Below are 19,625 nucleotides of genomic sequence, written 5' to 3'. Positions count from 1 at the left end.
CGTAAATAAAAGCTGGTATTTCACTGGAGGTTCTTAGACCAAAATATATGGGATTATATAGTTATAACTGGTAAAATACATCTTAAATTGAAGTAAGGATTAAAAAATAAATCAAATCTATGTTTTTTTTTTTTGTTCAGTAATACAGTAGATAAATATATGCGTATGCTTGATGTGAAACATGTACATACCTTCAATTTGGGACCTTAATCATGAAAATCGGTCTCATAGAAGAGCCAAAGGAGCTCAAAAAATAAAAACCAAATCACCAACCAGGTCAGTCACTTGTTTTCAAAATTTAAAATGATTAATAACCATAGTAAATAATAAATATGAACAATAATTTAAATTTGGGCTCTCCCCCATGGATCCCCAATTTTTGACCTAATGTACATTGAAGAATTGAAATTAAAGAAATCCTCTTAACTAAACATGAATCCTGAAATACTTTAATCAAATTTCAATCAATTGCAGTTAATACAATAAGAAGAACCTTTAAGAAAATCTTATCCTTTGTAGAAGTTGAAATCTTCCAAAGTATTCATGACAGTAAGTGCGCCCATCAAAGTTTTAAGTGAGCAAAAACAAGCGCTAGATGGGCAATCAATGTAGAGTGTCAGTTGCTTCAATATCTCCCAGATGTTGTCACTCTCAAACTCAACCTCAACTTGTTTCATTATTGTCATCTCATCCATAACAGACCACACTTTGTGATACAGAGTTGATACTTTGCAGAATGATTGCATAAATAAGCCATACAATTCTAACTCGTACTGTATTGAATTTATCAACATTTGGAGTAAACACTTTAGAGTATATCATATCCGCATATCATTAGAGCATATCATTTCCGTTTGAAAAATAATATTAAGATAAGTTTTGATGCTGCAAAAACTTTACAAAAGTTAACATAAATGATGCATGTAATATTTGATCAAATTTCAAACGATATTTTTAAGGATTTCAATACAAGTTAATCAAATTAATTGAATTAAATTAAATTAATATAAACAATTATACAAAAGGGTTACCCAAAGGGCAACTCAATGACAATAGCTATTTTCCTACAGTTACCTTCAAAGTGGGCTTCCTTGCACTGATTATAGCACACAATATAGCTAATTGCTGCATCTACTTACTTTTTCTTGCCTTTTGCCGCCTTCTACACTCTTTTTTTTGCCGCACTTCGGTATTATAAACAAACAACACAAAACAGTGTGCTTTTATTAGGCAGTAATACCTGCTTGAAAATAAGTTGGAACCACTTAAAGACACTACGGCTACAATCAGCTGTTTCACAGCCTTTTGAATTGATTTAACTTAACCTAAAACGTGTTCTTTAGTGTTTGAAAGACTAATTATTTATATGCTTTATAGTAATTGTAGGAAAAATAATGTGTAGAGCGCAAAGAACCACTTCGCGCACTTGTTACACAAATAACTATTTAATTAGTAGATGGATTAGTATAATTTTGCTACCTTTAAACATTTTTAATGTATAAACTACCCTTATGACTCAGATGCTGCAACATTATAATTGGAGGAGTAAACCAATATGTCATATCAGAATGGAGGAGAAGCATACTTTTTGTTTTGAAACAACAGTCTTAACACATTATTATTGCACAGATGGCACCAAGATTAATTGTGACATGCCACTTATAAAGTGATGACACCATGAGAAAAAATATTACCATAGATTAAAGGAATAGACCTACTCTACAGTAGAGGGAGAGGGAATGGCAGAGTCTTCAACTCAATCCACGATATTAATGAGAAAATCTTACTGGCCTTTTGAATGGTAAAGTGAAAATTGCAATCAATATTTATTTAGTTGTGCTTTAGGTATTGCCATGAAGTTTTGATGTCAATTGGCAACACAATACGACTACACAGTTTACAGTTATTTGTGCTAATTGCATTTACTTTGCTTACTGTTGGATTCAATTAGGTACAGCTCGATTACATGCACAGTGATTATTCGGATATAAAAATAGTTCAACTTTCTTGCATGACATAAAATGAAAATCCTTTATGGTAGGAGAAAGTTAAAATCTAGTGTAATAGATCTTAGAAAGGTAAAAAATACCAAATATCACTTGGTTTTAAACCATGTATAACAAGAAAAAAAGATCAATAAGTAATGTTAGACAAAAACAGTGGTGCAGATGAAAATAATGAAACAAGTTGAGGTTGAGTTTGAGAGTGACAACATCTGGGAGATATTGAAGCAACTGACACTCTACATTGATTGCCCATCTAGCGCTTGTTTTTGCTCACTTAAAACTTTGGTGGGGTGGACTTGTGTTACTTTTGGCAACATCAGTCTATATTTAAAAATTATGAAACAACATTTTCAGAATCAAACTGGTAAACTGTAAGAATAATTCAACAAATTTACTGATTAAAGTCATTGGAAAATCTGTTGAACAAATTCAGAAAAAAATTGCTGCCAAGTGCCAACAATCTTAAGTTTACAAAGACATTTTGATCTGCACTATATTGATAGTTTTATGCTTGTGGCTACGATGGTGGCTACTTGCTATTTTGTGTCTAGGATTTGTTTGTGACTTGCGGTATTTTTAAACTGAATTTCATAGTTTTGTTGTCTTGGAAATATTAAGTTAGTATTTTTGAAGACCACCATTTATTGATCAATATATTTCACTACTACTAACTCGCATTGAAAAATACCATCTCGCCCCGAAATGGGACTTTCCTGACGAGTATTGAACGATACTTTTCATCACGATGAAAAAACTACTTCATCAAACCTAAAAAAATATCTGATATTTCGTAATCTATTCATATTTATTACCTAGGTTTGCTGCTACAGGGAGAAAAATAAAGTGAGTTTTTATCAATATATCAATAGCTTAGTTTAAAATAAATAAATTTGCCATGTTTCATTAAAATATAATCATAATCAAGCAAACTACAACAGTTTATGTACTCTCCGTAATAATTTTTTATATAAATCGATTATGAATCAATTATATGTGCATTACTGTATAACTCCTGGAAAGAAGAAGGAAACCCGAAATTATAAAATTGATATACAGTATATAACAGTATATCGCTATCCGTATGCCTAAACACTTTTTGATGTACTTTATAAAGAAAAACATTAACGATAGGCTTGAAATATAAATAAAATATGCTCAATGGCGATAGATTTTGATCAGTAATAAAGGTAATTTTTTTTTACCAACCCCTATACCCACCAATTTCACTACCCAAAGCAGAGACTGCCCTTTTTTAAGTCCACTAGGCCACAGGATGTTGAAAACCTGGTAGGCATAAATGTCAACACTGTTATTAGCCAGGTTCATGCTCCATCTTAGTATTCAATTTCAGCCTGGTTTTTAGATCGGTTAGGATTTGCATACACCTAGAACAAACTCACACACAGACCTTATAGGTATATCAAACATATTTTTTTACAAATAGCATCTATTTTCTTATTGCATCCATACACTCCTTATATCATAATAAGACAATCTCTCAAATCCACTCGAAGAAAATGCGTAATACAGCTCCCTATAATAAAGAAAGAGTTTTACAATCACAAAAACAATTTGAAAACTTTTATATTAAATGGAATGACAAGAAAGACTGATGGCTTTCCGATCTCGGATCTAATTAAAGCAAAGACCGTTGCAATAAAAACTCCCGACTCCAACACGACGTTGCCCCGAGAGGTAATCATCGTTCCTTGGCTCGCGCACTTTTAATTTCGAGAAATACACTCCCTTCAATAATTCATTTTTCATGCAGCTTTAATTTTCATCGCTATAATTCACCATCGACCCTCAAGAAACCGATTTCAATTTGTAACACATGCTGAGCGAGCGCAATCGCATACATTTTCCACTCTTTAAACATTTACTTTTCTCGCTTTAATTCCGAAAATAAATCAGTTTTGTTTCGTGAAGACGTAAGTTTTGTAAGGTCTAATCCCCTTTTGAGCTGCGCCTCGAACCAAATTCGGGTGGAATGAATAAAAAATTGTATACCTACATCGTATCGAAATTTGATTTCCCAATTGGTACGTGCATGTACTATACAATACATGGTCTATATATTTAATTCCGTAAGCGAATCGGCCCCCACGAAATATCCCAAGCTAGGAAAAAGATAGCATGGATGTTGAGGATTCATTTTAAAGCATACGGTCCAAGGACGGTTGGAAAAATATCATAAGTGTAAAAAATTACCCCTGCTCTGCCTCACAAGCCGTCAAAGATCCAGTCATTTTCTAATGGAAGTACTGCTACAGTGTTTATATAAGCTGTTTTAAATATACCAGCAGATGTAAACATTGCGTATATCTCTCATATTACGTGAGGGCTGTTTATATTTTATGACTGAAAAAAAAAATACTCGTGTGATATTTTTAATCCCTTGAACACAAGTGTATTACTTATACTTCATGGTTGTATTGTGTATGATTTATTCTATATTTTATTATGATATATTATTTGTATATTATTATAAGTTTTGTAAATGAAAAGTACTTCACCAGAATAGTAATGTATATAATGCCCAATACAAGTCAATTCATAGCTAACAAGCTATCTATACAAGAAAGCTATTGTTTTCTGTCATTTACATGTTTTTTTTTTAAGTTTTTATTTCGCATCCGTTATAGCATGTTTCATCACTAGGGCGTAAAGTGTTTCCCCCACTTTAAGCCCGAGATGAGGGACTGTTGAAAAGATACATTTTGCCTGTGTGATGGAACTATAGTTATTGTCATATTGCACCATTATTTAAGCAAACTAAGTTGGAAAACAACAAAACTTTTCATACAAAGATAACCTCTCAAAACGACTTCTAGCTTGTTTACAATTTAGCTGATGCAAACAACCAGCTCTTTAGTAAACGATTAAATCTTTTCGACTATGTTTGGTGTACATTATACCATCGACATGAACTGTTAACAAAAATGCAACAATAAGCTACAACCGATTAAACCGGATACATACTTTCGATGCAATTGCTTACAATCTAAGTTTACAACAGCTGAATTTTAGTCTCTAGGGAAGGGACTAAACATGTGTTTACTCCCTAGGGATTAATAGAGCTACTTTAGACCCGCAACACATGTATTAAAAACGGCTGTTTCTCCTGCAGTATATGAAGAAAAGGCATTTTCATTACTTTAAACGATCTCTCGCTAGCTGGACCTTGCATGATCAATTTAGGTGATGCCTCGCGGTAGTGACGTGTATGTGACACGGCCGCGGTGTATATACATCACTGTCATGTCACGTCCATCACACAACAACAACAACACAGTGATTCACTGATCACTGATCACAGATCACTCCCAGTGAGCGACATCGCTGTTTACATGTAAACCACTGCCATAACTCCGGCCCAGCACTAAACCTCTATATTGGACCACCTGGATAGGTTTACGGGGCCCGAGTATGCCGCCTTACCTCGACCCTATTGCCTTTTATATCGCCCCGTAAGAGGATCCGAACTAAAATAAAAATATCTCATGACGCTCTCTCCCCGATCCGCGGCCACGTTTGGGATTCTAGTGTTCCGTCTTTATGTACCCCGTGTGCATATTTCGGTTTACGATATTTTTATCGTCATGTTTTTATTTTTGAGATTCCCCTACTCTAAAATCTTTCCACCCTGAGATATCGATAAAGGAAAGTGTTATGTTACGGCGAGCTACGGGGTTTGATGTTGGGAGGAACTGTACAGGATACTTTATTGCTTAGGTGCCTATTGTGTACATAGAAATCTATAGTGGAAGAATTTTTACATGGTTTGCGTGAAAGAGGTCAAACGCAGCTCACTCAAATACAATAAATAGAATAATAAGTTTGTGGGAAAATGCGTCCTCAAAGAATTCTCTTCTCTTCCCTGCGGATCACAATTTGATAGCAACCATTTGATATGTTATTTTTCAATTTCTTTCGTAGAGTAACGCATTTGATCATGGCGTACTTGATAGAATGATTCCTTTGAATCCTATCAATTTCTTAAACATAATGGAATTTTGAACCTGTGGAGTATTTTTAAGATACTGATCAGGCAATGAAAAAGAACTACTGAATATTTTTTCTTTGGATTAATTTGTGTTTGATATTTAATTACATAATCGTGAGTGCAAACGGCAATATTTTTTACATATGTGACCAATTTTTTAACATTTTAGAACTTTGGAAAAGGAGTTAGCTTCGAAAGGTGTACAACATTGTATGTACTTGGGATTGGTATTTATTTTCTGACAATAACATATAAATGCATCATTGCGTATATAATAAGTGTTACCGGCCCATATCACCATCATGGAATTCTCCCCAACCCACCGTTGAATTGAATTCACCCAAGTCAAGTTAATGCGAAATATTGTAGTGTATTAAAAATCTGCTTTAGAAGAACATGTTACGTAGGTAATTTATAAGATTTTATAACCGTGATGGTGCAAGCGCCGTTATGTGTTCATATCCACTGCTATGTAAACCGTATTAAGATCTAAAACGTGCAATGCAAGTCGCCATCCGATAACTTTTTGTCCTTCACGATTTCCAATCTTATTAAACCGTATTCAAAGGTCCGGACGGCAATGAAAGTGGAGTTAAGGAGCCGCAAGTTGTGTGGGGGGATGTAGATGAGGCGACAGGCCGCAGATGGGCTGAAATGACATGCGGATGCGGCCACATGTGGTCAAGCTGATGTGATTTCGATATGCGAAAACACGGAGGAATCTCATAAGTCGGATAAGCAATAAAAGTGCAAAAAGAGAGGAAAGGCCACACGTGAGGCGAAAAGAGATCGCAAGTAATCGAGGGGGTAATGCCTAGGGACGTGAAACATGCCGATACATAGCTACACCAGGCCTGACCACGCCGACACTAACTGTAGCTGTGATTTATACTGTATATCGGTCAAATAATCTCTATAAAATAAGCTGCAAAGGAGTCAGTGTTGGTGATAACTGCAATAACATAACTAATGTAGGACTGTCTTCTAGTGGGTACATGCCTATGGCCGATACATAACTACACCGAGCCTGACCACGCCGACACTAACTGTAGCTGTGATTTATACTGTATATCGGTCAAATAATCTCTATAAAATAAGCTGCAAAGGAGTCAGTGTTGGTGATAACTGCAATAACATAACTAATGTAGGACTGTCTTCTAGTGGGTACATGCCTATGGCCGATACATAGCTACACCAGGCCTGACCACGCCGACACTAACTGTAGCTGTGATTTATACTGTATATCGGTCGAATAATCTCTATAAAATAAGCTGCAAAGGAGTCAGTGTTGGTGATAACTGCAATAACATAACTAATGTAGGACTGTCTTCTAGTGGGTACATGCCTATGGCCGATACATAGCTACACCAGGCCTGACCACGCCGACACTAACTGTAGCTGTGATTTATACTGTATATCGGTCGAATAATCTCTATAAAATAAGCTGCAAAGGAGTCAGTGTTGGTGATAACTGCAATAACATAACTAATGTAGGACTGTCTTCTAGTGGGTACATGCCTATGGCCGATACATAGCTACACCAGGCCTGACCACGCCGACACTAACTGTAGCTGTGATTTATACTGTATATCGGTGGAATAATCTCTATAAAATACGCTGCAAAGGAGTCAGTGTTGGTGATAACTGCAATAAATTAACTAATGTAGGACTGTCTTCTAGTGGGTACATGCCTATGGCCGATACATAACTACACCAGGCCTGACCACGCCGACACTAACTGTAGCTGTGATTTATACTGTATATCGGTCGAATAATCTCTATAAAATAAGCTGCAAAGGAGTCAGTGTTGGTGATAACTGCAATAACATAACTAATGTAGGACTGTCTTCTAGTGGGTACATGCCTATGGCCGATACATAGCTACACCAGGCCTGACCACGCCGACACTAACTGTAGCTGTGATTTATACTGTATATCGGTGGAATAATCTCTATAAAATACGCTGCAAAGGAGTCAGTGTTGGTGATAACTGCAATAAATTAACTAATGTAGGACTGTCTTCTAGTGGGTACATGCCTATGGCCGATACATAACTACACCAGGCCTGACCACGCCGACACTAACTGTAGCTGTGATTTATACTGTATATCGGTCGAATAATCTCTATAAAATAAGCTGCAAATGAGTCAGTGTTGGTGATAACTGCAATAACATAACTAATGTAGGACTGTCTTCTAGTGGGTACATGCCTATGGCCGATACATAGCTACACCAGGCCTGACCACGCCGACACTAACTGTAGCTGTGATTTATACTGTATATCGGTCGAATAATCTCTATAAAATAAGCTGCAAATGAGTCAGTGTTGGTGATAACTGCAATAACATAACTAATGTAGGACTGTCTTCTAGTGGGTACATGCCTATGGCCGATACATAACTACACCGAGCCTGACCACGCCGACACTAACTGTAGCTGTGATTTATACTGTATATCGGTCAAATAATCTCTATAAAATAAGCTGCAAAGGAGTCAGTGTTGGTGATAACTGCAATAACATAACTAATGTAGGACTGTCTTCTAGTGGGTACATGCCTATGGCCGATACATAACTACACCGGGCCTGACCACGCCGACACTAACTGTAGCTGTGATTTATACTGTATATCGGTCAAATAATCTCTATAAAATAAGCTGCAAATGAGTCAGTGTTGGTGATAACTGCAATAAATTAACTAATGTAGGACTGTCTTCTAGTGGGTACATGCCTATGGCCGATACATAGCTACACTGAGCCTGACCACGCCGACACTAACTGTAGCTGTGATTTATACTGTATATCGGTCGAATAATCTCTATAAAATAAGCTGCAAATGAGTCAGTGTTGGTGATAACTGCAATAACATAACTAATGTAGGACTGTCTTCTAGTGGGTACATGCCTATGGCCGATACATAACTACACCGGGCCTGACCACGCCGACACTAACTGTAGCTGTGATTTATACTGTATATCGGTCAAATAATCTCTATAAAATAAGCTGCAAATGAGTCAGTGTTGGTGATAACTGCAATAACATAACTAATGTAGGACTGTCTTCTAGTGGGTACATGCCTATGGCCGATACATAGCTACACCAGGCCTGACCACGCCGACACTAACTGTAGCTGTGATTTATACTGTATATCGGTCAAATAATCTCTATAAAATAAGCTGCAAAGGAGTCAGTGTTGGTGATAACTGCAATAACATAACTAATGTAGGACTGTCTTCTAGTGGGTACATGCCTATGGCCGATACATAACTACACCGGGCCTGACCACGCCGACACTAACTGTAGCTGTGATTTATACTGTATATCGGTGGAATAATCTCTATAAAATACGCTGCAAATGAGTCAGTGTTGGTGATAACTGCAATAACATAACTAATGTAGGACTGTCTTCTAGTGGGTACATGCCTATGGCCGATACATAACTACACCGGGCCTGACCACGCCGACACTAACTGTAGCTGTGATTTATACTGTATATCGGTGGAATAATCTCTATAAAATACGCTGCAAAGGAGTCAGTGTTGGTGATAACTGCAATAACATAACTAATGTAGGACTGTCTTCTAGTGGGTACATGCCTATGGCCGATACATAACTACACCGAGCCTGACCACGCCGACACTAACTGTAGCTGTGATTTATACTGTATATCGGTCAAATAATCTCTATAAAATAAGCTGCAAAGGAGTCAGTGTTGGTGATAACTGCAATAACATAACTAATGTAGGACTGTCTTCTAGTGGGTACATGCCTATGGCCGATACATAACTACACCAGGCCTGACCACGCCGACACTAACTGTAGCTGTGATTTATACTGTATATCGGTCAAATAATCTCTATAAAATAAGCTGCAAAGGAGTCAGTGTTGGTGATAACTGCAATAACATAACTAATGTAGGACTGTCTTCTAGTGGGTACATGCCTATGGCCGATACATAGCTACACCAGGCCTGACCACGCCGACACTAACTGTAGCTGTGATTTATACTGTATATCGGTGGAATAATCTCTATAAAATAAGCTGCAAATGAGTCAGTGTTGGTGATAACTGCAATAACATAACTAATGTAGGACTGTCTTCTAGTGGGTACATGCCTATGGCCGATACATAGCTACACCAGGCCTGACCACGCCGACACTAACTGTAGCTGTGATTTATACTGTATATCGGTGGAATAATCTCTATAAAATAAGCTGCAAATGAGTCAGTGTTGGTGATAACTGCAATAACATAACTAATGTAGGACTGTCTTCTAGTGGGTACATGCCTATGGCCGATACATAACTACACCGAGCCTGACCACGCCGACACTAACTGTAGCTGTGATTTATACTGTATATCGGTCAAATAATCTCTATAAAATAAGCTGCAAAGGAGTCAGTGTTGGTGATAACTGCAATAACATAACTAATGTAGGACTGTCTTCTAGTGGGTACATGCCTATGGCCGATACATAACTACACCAGGCCTGACCACGCCGACACTAACTGTAGCTGTGATTTATACTGTATATCGGTGGAATAATCTCTATAAAATAAGCTGCAAATGAGTCAGTGTTGGTGATAACTGCAATAACATAACTAATGTAGGACTGTCTTCTAGTGGGTACATGCCTATGGCCGATACATAACTACACCGGGCCTGACCACGCCGACACTAACTGTAGCTGTGATTTATACTGTATATCGGTGGAATAATCTCTATAAAATACGCTGCAAAGGAGTCAGTGTTGGTGATAACTGCAATAACATAACTAATGTAGGACTGTCTTCTAGTGGGTACATGCCTATGGCCGATACATAACTACACCGAGCCTGACCACGCCGACACTAACTGTAGCTGTGATTTATACTGTATATCGGTCGAATAATCTCTATAAAATAAGCTGCAAATGAGTCAGTGTTGGTGATAACTGCAATAACATAACTAATGTAGGACTGTCTTCTAGTGGGTACATGCCTATGGCCGATACATAACTACACCAGGCCTGACCACGCCGACACTAACTGTAGCTGTGATTTATACTGTATATCGGTCGAATAATCTCTATAAAATAAGCTGCAAATGAGTCAGTGTTGGTGATAACTGCAATAACATAACTAATGTAGGACTGTCTTCTAGTGGGTACATGCCTATGGCCGATACATAGCTACACCAGGCCTGACCACGCCGACACTAACTGTAGCTGTGATTTATACTGTATATCGGTCAAATAATCTCTATAAAATAAGCTGCAAATGAGTCAGTGTTGGTGATAACTGCAATAACATAACTAATGTAGGACTGTCTTCTAGTGGGTACATGCCTATGGCCGATACATAACTACACCGGGCCTGACCACGCCGACACTAACTGTAGCTGTGATTTATACTGTATATCGGTGGAATAATCTCTATAAAATAAGCTGCAAATGAGTCAGTGTTGGTGATAACTGCAATAAATTAACTAATGTAGGTCTGTCTTCTAGGGGGTACATGTCTATGGCCGATACATAACTACACCGGGCCTGACCACGCCGACACTAACTGTAGCTGTGATTTATACTGTATATCGGTCAAATAATCTCTATAAAATACTCTGCAAAGGAGTCAGTGTTGGCGTTAACTGCAATAACATAACGACATGAACAAACTCTAAAACAAACCTTTGTAGTTCATTAGTTATTTGAACTACAGAATGATATAGATTATAGATATGGCAGAATATTTGGTTTGATAACTTTTAACAGGGGGCATCGTTTGAGAAAACAATACACATAAAAGTCCGTTGACAAATCCGTTAACACAATGTTATTTGCACGGAGAGGTTTCAGCTATGATAAAGTAAACAATAACAGCTTTTAATTGATTGGTCTCTGTTATATAGCTAAAATTAAATAATTGATAACGCTACTTAGTAGTTAAGCTTACCAAGTTAGTTTCATATTCAACGGCTAGAATTTATCTATTTCCCATAATGAAAATACGATAACATGTCTCTAAGTGTGATTATTTGTTTGTGTTACTGTATTCAGTGTTGTTTATTTCAGCTTAACTTAACCAACTAAAGGGTGTCCCAGTAAGAACGCCGGATTTCAGGAGCGTCTTATCCTCATCTGTATTTTAATAGGAATTCCCAAATTATCAGCGATGTTATCAGTATTATGTCCCATTTGTTGTCATGAATCGTAACATGACGGATCAACACGTGGTCATAGTTAATGTGCACTACACGTACGGGGAATGTTTCGCTGAAACGGTGCGGAAGCTGCGCGCTATTTTCGCCCGGGATAATGCACAAAATAGGTCATCTGTCTGAAAATTAATTTTAAGTTCGAAGGAATTGGCTCAGTTTTGGACATTAAAAGACCAGTGCGTAGTCGGGCAGGTTGTTCCCTTGAAAATATTGATGCTGTACATGATAGTGTAGAGGACAACGCAAGAACATAAATTCGTCGGCGTAGTCAGCAGTTGGGCCTAGCTCGGAGCACAGTACAAAGAATTTTGATAAAAGACCTTCACATGTTCCCTCAAAAATCCAACTCAAACAAGAGATCAAGCCAAGAGATCCTGTAAAATGGTTTGAATTTGTAAACTAGGTGCTTGGAAATTAAGATGAAAATGACATATTGTAAAAAAGCATTGCTGTTCAGCGATGACGCACACATTCATCTAAGCAAGATCGTGCGATTTAACGCCGTGAGACTACTTTCTTTGGGGATGTTTAAAGTCGCTTGTTTTTGTCAATAAATCTCAAACAATCCAAGACCTGAAGGAGGAAATTATTCGTGCCATTAGTGGAATTCAACATGAAGTGGGTGGAAAAGGTATGGAAAACTTCGTCAATAGATGTCTGGCTTGTCAGCAGTCAGCAGGTGGGCACTTAAGAGACATAATATTCCATTACTAATCGGAGATACTATGCTTTAAGATTCGTGTTTCATATTGTAAATTTACCGTGAAAATATATGGTCTATTAAAATTTTAAATCCGGCGTTCTTATTGGGACACCCGTTAGTGTACATGTTGCTCGAAATCGAGCAATTGCAAAGAAGTACAGGAGTTATTTATAAACAAATAACTTAACATGGGAAACAAAAATTGTTTTGAAACTCCAGCTCTTGTCAGAAATTAAATATTAATAATTGGTCTCCATGGAAGCATGAGAAAATTATGTTAAACTAATAACAGTCATAATTTCCGATGATTTAAAAATAGTCGAGTAATAGCTATTTACCTTACAAGTGTAGTAAGAGCGTTTTTACATCACGCAGGTGAATGTTGTGCAACGAGCGGAAGCGAGTTGCATAATTTACCGAAGTGATGTAAACACGCTCTTGCGTAACGTGTAACGTACTTAAGATTTTACCTGACCCGACAATATACAGGAGGTTACGAACAATATTTTTCATTATCCATTTCACTCATCTTCTAACAGTAACGTTCATTTACAAACAAAAGCTAGGTTAGGAAAATTCTTCAAAACATAACAATAAAATTCAAGCGCACAGCTGATTTCTAGCGTTGAACGTCGTTGGCTCCATAGAGGTATATTTTTTAAGTTAATCACTCAATGTTATTTAAATGGGTTTCATTACATCACCGAGTGAGTTTTTTTGAACTTTACATCACTCGAGAAGTAACGAAGTTATATACATCACGCTTGGGATAAGGAAGTTTAACATGGTGGGTTAGGTAAAAGATTATTAACTAATGGAAATACTCACAATTTACATAACAGCCCTATTCCAATTTAAAGGGTTAATTTTTAACTATCAAACTGCCCATGGACGGGAAAAGGTAAGCTTAAAATTTAAGTCAACGTAAAAAGGCTGTCAGCGTTTATAATGTACCGTACCTAAGTTATTTAGCTAATTTGTAGACAATAAGGTGTACTCTACAGAACTGAGTTAGGCAAAAACTGGCAGAACTCTGAAATGGTGTTATTTATCATAGGCATACTCATAAGCCAAATCCTTAAAAAAATTATATAATTAATAACTTATATCATTAAACACAAACCAACATCCAAAACTATACATATTTTTAATACAACATACATAATTTACACATTGAGTGTTTACAATTAACATATGTTCTTCTCACTTTTAATTTTTGCTTCGCAACGGGAAAAATCTGTTTCATAATCATTGAAATAAATAATCCATCATAAAGTTTAAGATTAAATAAACCCAAGGCCCTACCACATAGTTGTTTTATTTTTTTGGATCAGCTGTCTGAAATTGTGAAATAGGCATTTGACAGTTCTGGTTGTTTACAATTAAATGTTAAAGCAAATGTAAACATTGTGAATTTTCTCATGCTTCCATGGAGACCAATTATTAATATTTGATTTCTGACAACAGCTGGAGTTCCAAAACAATTTTTGTTTCCCTTGTTAATCTTATGGAGAAATACGAAACTTTAAAGGGCTCCAGGGCCTCACTCTCTAATTATTTACCAAAAAAGAAAGTTTCCTGCACAACTTCACGTTACGCTCTTTCCAATGACACCAAAAACATGTCAATCGGTTCAGTAGTTTCGGAGGAGTAATTGTCACAAAAATCCTGCTTGCGTATTAAATAAGTACTAGTGAACCTGTGCGGCTCAATGCCCCGCAAAATAACATATGAATTTAGAAAACAAATTCGTCGTATTATATATTGACTCTACGACGTAAATTAAACAGTAATAACGAAGCCTTGGAAGGAAAGCAGTCCAGCCATTTTCTAGCTGTGTATTATATTTAGTAAATTAATAAGTGTTCAAGTTCAAGTATGTTATAGGCAGCGAGCAAGCTTGAAGAAAACACACTTTTAAAAATAAACACTAAAAAACTATATTTTAATCACAAAAGCACTTCCACGAATTCTACGATTTTAGCCTTAAAGTTACCTTCAGGAAGATTACCCTGGTCAGAGTTTTCCGTAACGAATATGCGTATCCTATTAAAAGATGTAGCCTTACTTAAGACAACATATAATATATTGCTCATGACTGAAATTGGTCTGGGTAAGAACAGCGATGCATATGCCAAAGGTAACAGAAATTAGCATCTTTCCATTTTAAAAGGCAAGTTTGGGTAAATTTTTATCTTCGAAATTAAAATACGTCCCCACTCACTTGTTCCAGTTAACTTTACATTCTATTAAGTTGTTAATCATTCTGATCACAAGAAGCCTTGTGCCATTAATAACGCCAATTTGATGTATTAATATTCCTCATCAATAAAACCACTGCCCCCTTTTATTAAACTAATCTGTGTCTTGGCAATCCACTGACCACTATATTTAAAAACTCAGTTGGATTTTCTAGATGGGTGGCTCCGCCTTCGTCTGTTTTCAAGGACCCACTCTTCTTCCCCTTGGTATACTGACAATTAATTACCCGACTTGTCAAGTTCATGTAGTAATTCATTAATACTGTTAGTTTATAAAAAAAATAGATAAAAGTTACTTGGCTTGGTGCTTTCATAACTGCAAACTCAAAATACACCCACAAGTAAAAAAGAATCAAGATATTGATTAAAAAAGAACTATGTGTAATAACATTATTCACATGAAGTAGATGCTTTGTTTGATTTGTCGATCAGCTGTTTAGTTTCAAATGAATTAATAATGTCAAAGATTTGTGATTTAAATACATAAATTATTACGGTAAAGTTTTCTAAATCATGGTAACTTATTCTCCACAAAATTTTACTATTCCCAGCATTAAAATAAAGTAGTAAGATCCATTATGGGTAAACTTTAAGGTACACAATCCTTGATTGAAATGGAGTATAAGAGTCATAATACACAGCAGTTATTATGTAGTAGACTTTGACTATTTTCAAGTAACAAACATATGTTTCTGTAAATAAAAATTATCTCCCATGTTATCCTTATGGAGAAATACGAAACTTTAAAGGGCTCCAGGGCCTCAATCTCTCATTATTTCCCTAAAAAGAAAGTTTCCTGCACAACTTCACGTTACCCTCTTTCCAATGACACCAAAAACATGTCAATCGGTTCAGTAGTTTCGGAGGAGTAATTGTCACAAAAAACCTGCTTGCGTATTAAATAAGTACTAGTGTACATGTTGCTCGAAATCGAGCAATTGCAAAGAAGTACAGGAGTTATTTTTAAACAAATGACTTGCTTAAAAACTAATAACAGTCATAATTTCCGATGATTTTAAAAGAGTCGACTAAAAGATTATTAACTGATGGAAATACTCACAATTTACATACCAGTCCTATTCCAGTTTAAAGGGTTAATTTTTAACTATCAAACTGATCATGGACGGGAAAAGGTAAGCTTACAATTTAAGTCAAGATAAAAAAGCTGTCAGCTTTTATAATGTACCGTACCTAAGTTATTTAGCCAATTTGTAGACAATAAGGTGTAGGCTACTTTAAACTCTACAGAACAGAGTTAGGCAAAAACTGGCAGAGCTCTAAAATTGTGTTATTTATCATAGGCATACTCATATGCCAAATTCTTAAAAAAAATTAAATAATTAATAACTTATATCATTAAACACAAACCATGATCCAAAACTATACACATTTTTAATTCAACATAGATAATTATTTACACATTACTGTTTACAATTAACATATGTTCTTCTTCTCACTTTCAATTTTTGCTTCGCAACGGAAAAATCGGTTTCATAATCATTGAAATAGATTCATAATAAATAATCTATCATCAAGTTTAAGATTAAATAAACCTACCACATAGTTGTTTTATTTATTTTTTTTTTTATCAGCTGTCTGAAATTGTGAAATAGGCATTTGACAGTTCTGGTTGTTTACTTTTAAATGTCAAAGCAAATGTAAATATTGTGAATTTTCTCATGCTTCCATGGAGACCAATTATTAATATTTAATTTCTGACAACAGCTGGAGTTTCAAAACAATGTTTGTTTCCCATAACTTCACGTTACGCTCTTTTCAATGACACCAAAAACGTGTTAATCGGTTCAGTAGTTTCAGAGGAGTAATTGTCACAAAAATCCTGCTTGCGTATTAAATAAGTAAATAGATAATAGATATAGATGAATAGTTTTATTAATACTCATGAAGTAAAACGGGTTGAAGCCCGTGGGTAACAGCTAGTAAGTTGAAATGTTATTTCAGGTTTAATAGCACGCTAAGTTGAATCTTATAGCACGCTAAGTTGAAACTTATAGACTACAGAGATAAGTTTACACCAATTCCCATGTTTTAGCCAGTTGTATAGTAAAACAGCTTAGTTCAATAAGGGTTCAATCAAGCATCTGACAGAGTATGTTCTACTGTAAATCGCGGATTTCTGTCCTATAGGGTACACATCCCTACACCATATTTTATCCAAGCCAAACTGAAAAGAAAACTTAATAGACCATAGCATAATTTTGTCATCTCAATTATAAAAAAATCTAAAATTAAGAATTGGAAATGTAGAATTTTTACATTAACAGTATGAACGGCCAATTCAACTATGACCTATTAGAATATGCGATTGGTTAAAATGGTACATATTAAATTAATGTTTACCCTAGTATCCTTATTAAGTCAGTTATCAAATGGAATGCATGTTCAATATTTCATATTTTTTATAATTCTAGCCGAAAATTACAGTCACCAAACTTTAATGTAACCAGCAACATGACATGAAATGGGACAGGTTTTTGTAATTTTATATTGTAATGTTTTGTTGGATTTTGATACCGTCATGCTTCAGAGTTTATCCATTCCAAGCCTCGTCTATTGATATAGGTACCACCACTGGTTGCGCTACTAGGAGGATTAAACATTATGTTGATAATAATGTATAACAATAATAATAATGCATAATATAATGTTAATGTGCTATGTCGTATTAGACTAGTTATTTAAAGCAAACACTACTTCGTTCAACTTATCACAAATGCACGTTCTCGAATTTAATAAACAATACATTGACTCGCTAGAGCTTTCCTGATGTCCGTGCCATGTGCTCGTAGTCATCCCGACACAACAACACTGAACACTGGGTGCAAGTGTGTGTGTGTGTGTGTGTGTGTGTACGTGTCTGCTGAGTAATGCCGCCAGTTAGACTTCAATAGTACAATTAGCGCGGCTAAGCATTAACACCTGGTTTTAATGACACTTGGCTCGCCTCATATAACCGGCACCGACAGAATTAGATTGATGTGCTGAGGTCATAAGTCCCGGAGACGGCCGCCTCTCTCGCTACTGGGCTAGAGCTACCTACAGGTGCTGCAGCAAATGAAAAAGAGAAATACCAGCACCAAGTAGGTTAAACTATTGATTATTAAAAACAAATACATTTCATGTTTCATTTGAGTTACACAAACCAGCGCAATCTCCAGGGAGGAATGATAAGTGAGATATGTGAAACCAACAATATGTGTTTCAATCTCTGTGGAAGTTTGCCTGACTTCGCTGTGCAGTATGATATACGGTACCTGCGACCGTTATACGATCATTACACAAACTAGAAGAACTAAAGTAAATTTGTGTCCGATTAGGGAAAAGTCTTTCGATAAACAAATTCCGATTGAGCACAATTACTGAAAGGGACAAAAAGTCGGATTGTTTAACTTAATTGAAAAAGGGCAAAGTTTTAAGTAGATTATGCTGGGTGAAGTTTTTGTTCGCGCATGTGAACGTCGATTTAGAGCAGCATTAGGCGCGAGTCCAACCCCGGCGGCCAACAAAAGTCGGGGGAACAAAAAATTAACATCGGTCATAACTTCGCTGCTTCTATAATATTGCTCCTTATCGCAATATCGGCAAGGTGTTATTTATGCCCTTGTTAACTCCGAGGAAGTTGAAAATTAAATAATAACGCGGCATTAATATTTTATATTCCGTTATTTATGAACCTGCTCGAAGAAAGTTTAAAATGAGAGCTCTCCAATAAAGTTGTTTAGCAACCAGCTGTTTTGTGTTAAATCACGAGCCAGCCATTATTGGTTGCCAATGTAATTTAATAAATTGACGATTTAAGTTAATGTTAAAATGTTCTTCCAATCGTAATTAGCTATGACTTGAAAGTACGCCTGCAACTATTTACTTAATTAATACACCTACTGCTTGAGATTTGTGTTTAAAATTATTTTATCGTACTGCAGCAAAAACGGGTGTTTTCAATACAGTAAATACTTTGCGGGTCTGAAATAGTAGTTCTCTTCTCTCCAGATAGTAAGTAAGTAAGAAAGTAAAAATCAGCTATACATTTTGATCGCTTTTTAACTTCGATTGTAAGCAAAAACATATATCAAAAGTATATATGTTACACTCAATCTCCGAATTCGGACAATGTCCGAAATTTCTACCCACTCCGCGATGTGGATAGTGTGAAATACCCACGTTGCGGAGTGAGCATTTTATTCGGACATTGTCCGAAGTGAAATGCCCAGACCGCGTTGTGGGTAAATTGATTTACTCAAATGCCGAAGTCATAACGTTCTTTGGCGATTGAGCAAATCTAAAATACCCACAACGCGATGTGAGCAAGAGGGATTGCCCACGTCGGGTTGTGGGTATTTCTAGTTTGTGCAAACGCCGAATTTACGTTTAGACATGTCACCCCCACCATTTGCACTATCTGCGATTAGGATGGACGGACCTGCACCTGCATTGT

The sequence above is a fragment of the Macrosteles quadrilineatus genome, unplaced genomic scaffold (assembly GCF_028750875.1).
Source record: "Macrosteles quadrilineatus isolate MER2022 unplaced genomic scaffold, UCM_ALF_1.0 Scaffold_1__1_contigs__length_201487025, whole genome shotgun sequence".
NCBI classification, from domain to species: Eukaryota; Metazoa; Arthropoda; class Insecta; order Hemiptera; family Cicadellidae; genus Macrosteles; species Macrosteles quadrilineatus.
Note: the sequence above shows the minus strand (reverse complement) of the source record.